Below are 3,804 nucleotides of genomic sequence, written 5' to 3'. Positions count from 1 at the left end.
TAGCATACATATACATATATAATATATATAGCATATATATATATATTACATATATAATATATATATAGCAATTCCTCTTCCACAGTAAGGTAATGGTATTAAATAATTCAACCTATTCACAAAATGGCTCTCTGCATCTGCTCTGGTGTCTTTTGCCATATCACTGCATATTTATGCATGACTGAGTTAAGAGTTTCCTTAACATTATTATTTCAATACCCTGAAGCTGTTCTATTAATTCTGAGCTTTCAAACTCTCCTATTTATACAGCGAAGCCCACGGCAAATAGGAAGAAGTTGAATATTGGCTTCTCCCTCCATAATCCTCTCTTCCTGCACTGCCTCCAGGACCATAGTTGCCTCTACCATATGGTTCTCACATGTTCCTGCTACCACCAAAGTTTCCACTCTTCATTGGACCATAGTTATAAGGTGGCTAGGTATAATTTCCAAAATTATTGTGATTTCTACTTCCATAATTTCCTCCTCCACAGTTGTCATAACCACCTTGGTAGCCCCCATGCTGGTTGCTACATTCAGATCCTCCACCACCATATCCTCTTCCTCATCTGTAACCATGGCTACCTCCAAAATTTCCACCTCTTGGTTCTCTTCCATACCCACTATAACCATCACCAAATCCAAAACCAATTCATATCCATCAGTTCACCCCCTATAATTATTTCTTGGTCCTCTTCCAAAATTTGCACTACTACGAGGAGAATCTTCAAAAACCAAAGTTGCCTCCTCTTCTACTTCTAGAACTTTGGACTTCCTGAATTTCTTGTCTAGACAAAACCTTTCTTACTTCTGCATTATGACCACTGATGGTATACTATTTCTGCAACACAATCTTATTCACAGGATCACAGTCATCAAAAGTAACAAATCCAAAACCTCATTTCTTTCACAACTACCTATCAGTAATTATCTCAATGGTATCAATTTTTTCATATTTCTTGAAGTAATCTCTAAGATGATATTCCTCAGTCTCTTCTTTAGTTCCATCAACAAACAGCTTCTTCACAGTTACATGAGCCCTGTGTTTTCCAGTTTCTTCTCTTGCAGCAACACATTTTGACTCAACCACTCTCACATCAGTTGAATGAGGTCTTGCAGCCATGACAGCATCAACCTCAGTCACAGATGAGAAGTTACAAAACCAAATCCTCTTCATCTTTTGCTTGCAGGATCACTCATACCCACACAATCTGTAAGTTTTCCCCATTGCTGGTAGTAGTTCTTCAAACTTTCTTTGTGATTTCAAAGCTCAAGCCACCAATAAAGGTAGATAAAAACTCTAAAGTATAGCATATATATCATGCTAAGGAAATTATAAGAATGATGCCTCACCAAATTGAGAATATCAATAAAGAGAAACTATGAAAAAGAAACAGAAATTCTGGAATAGTTGAAGTAAATAACTTTCTAGAGGACTCAACATCAGGTTTCAGAAGGTATTACACAATCAGTGAATTTAAATGTGGGTCAGTTGAGATTAACAATCTGAAGAGCAAAAAGAAAAATAATAATAATCAACAGAGCCAAAAATAAATGTCTTAAATGATCAAGTATATCAATAAATATAATGGAACTTCCAGAAATTTCAGAAATAATATTTGAAAAACTAATGGGAAAAACCATTCAAAATTTGATAAAAAATTTCTAATCTATACATTCAAAAGGCTGAACAAACTCTAAACAGGATAAACTCAAAGAGATTTGTGCTGACACATATCATAAACAAACAGCTGAAATTAAAAAAACAAACATAAGATTTTGATAGCAGTAATAGTGAGATGACTCACCATGGAAAAGTGATCATCAATATAATTATCAGCTTATTTCTTATCAGAAGCTATGGAATCCATAGAGATGCCTGGCTGCCTCTGTGGGTAAGTGTCCATCTTGGGCTAAGGCCATGAGCTCATGATTTGTGAGTTCAGGCCCTACATTGGACTCTGTGCTGACAGCTCAGAGCCTGGAAAGTGCTTTGGATTCTGTGTCTTCCTCTCTGCTCCTGCCTCCTTGTGCTCTGTCTCTCTCTGTCTCTCAAAATTAAATAAATGTTGGGGCACCTGGGTGGCTCAGTTGGTTAAGCATCTGACTTCAGCTCAGGTCATGATATCACAGTACATGGTTTCAAGTTCAAGTCAGGCTCTGTGCTGACAGCTCACAGACTGGAACCTGCTTTAGATTGTGTTTCCCTCTCTCTCTCTTCCACTCCCCTGTTCACACTCTCTCTGTCTCTTGAAAATAAATAAACATTTTCAAAAAATTGTAATAAAAATAAGTAAATGTTAAAAAAATTTTAATAGTTTATTATCAAATTGGTTTCCATATAACACCCAATGCTTCTCTCCACAAGTGCCCCCCACCATGACCATCACCCCCTTCCCTTTCTCCCCCTCCCCTTCAGTCCATGATTCGTTTTCAGTATTCAATAGTCTCTCATGATTTGTGTCCCTCACTCTTCCCAGCTCTCTTCCCCCTTCCTCTCCCTATGGTCCTCTGTTAGGTTTCTCCTGTTAGACCTATGAGTGCAAACATATGGTATCTGTCCTTCTCTGCCTGACTTATTTCGCTTAGCATGACACCCTCGAGGTCCATCCACATTGCTACAAATGGCCAGATTTCATTCTTTCTCATTGCCATGTAATACTCCATTGTATGTATATACCACATCTTCTTGATCCATTCATCAGGTGATGGACATTTAGGCTCTTTCCATGATTTGGTTATTGTAGAAAGTGCCGCTATGAACATTGGGGTACATGTGCTCCTATGCATCAGCATTTCTGTATCTTTTGGGTAAATCCCTAGCAGTGCTATTGCTGCATCATAGGGGAGTTTTATTGATAGTTTTTTTGGAGCCTCCACACTGTTTTCCAGAGCAGCTGCACCAGTTTACTTCCCACCAACAGTGTAAGAGGGTGCCCGATTCTCCACACCCTCGCCAGCATCTGTATTCTCTTGATTTGTTCATTTTAGCCACTCTGACCAGTGTGAGGAAGTATCTCAGTGTGGTTTTGATTTGTATTTCCCTGATGATGAGTGATGCTGAGCATCGTTTCATGTGCCTGTTGGCCATCTGGAGGTGCTTTTTGGAGAAGTGTCTGTTCAGATCTTCTGCCCATTTCTTCACTGGATTCTTCATTTTTCGTGTATGGAGTTTAGTGAGCTCCCTATATATTTTGGATACTAGCCCTTTATCTGATATGCCATTTGCCACTATCGTTTCCCATTCTGTCGGTTGCCTGTTAGTTTTTTTGTTTGTTTGGTTTTTTTTGTTTTGTTTCCTTTGCCTTGCAGAAGCTTTTTATCTTGATGAGGTCCCAGTAGTTCATTTTTTGTTCTTGGTTCCCTGGCCTCTGGGGATGTGTCAAGGAGGAAATTGCTGCGATTGGGGTCTAGGAGGCTATTTCCTGCTTTTTCCTCAAGGGTTTTGATGGTTTCCTGTCTCACATTCATATCCTTTATCCATTTTGAGTTTATTTTTGTGAATGGTGTCAGAAAGTGGTCTAATTTCATTTTTCTACATGTTGCTGTCCAGCTCTCCCAACACCACCTGTTGAAGAGGCTGTCTTTTATCCATTGGACACTCTTTCCTGCTTTGTCAAAGATTAATTGGCCATATACTTGTGAGTCCAGTTCTGGGTTCTCTATTCTATTTCATTGGTCCATGTGTCTGTTTTTGTGCCAATACCATCCTGTCTTGATGATGACAGCTTTTTCGTAGAGCCTAAAGTCTGGGATTGTGATGCCTCCTGTTTTGGTTTTCTTCTTCAATATTACTTTGGCTATT

The 3,804-nt window shown here is 38.8% G+C and overlaps 1 pseudogene; it reads right to left on the bottom strand.

The window, feature by feature from the left end:
- Positions 1–258: 258 nt before the first annotated feature.
- Positions 259–3,804, bottom strand: part of LOC115295209 — a 5,361-nt pseudogene continuing 1,815 nt past the window's right edge.

The sequence above is a fragment of the Suricata suricatta genome, chromosome 7 (assembly GCF_006229205.1).
Source record: "Suricata suricatta isolate VVHF042 chromosome 7, meerkat_22Aug2017_6uvM2_HiC, whole genome shotgun sequence".
NCBI classification, from domain to species: domain Eukaryota; kingdom Metazoa; phylum Chordata; class Mammalia; order Carnivora; family Herpestidae; genus Suricata; species Suricata suricatta.
Note: the sequence above shows the minus strand (reverse complement) of the source record. Positions and strands in the feature narration are given on the sequence as shown.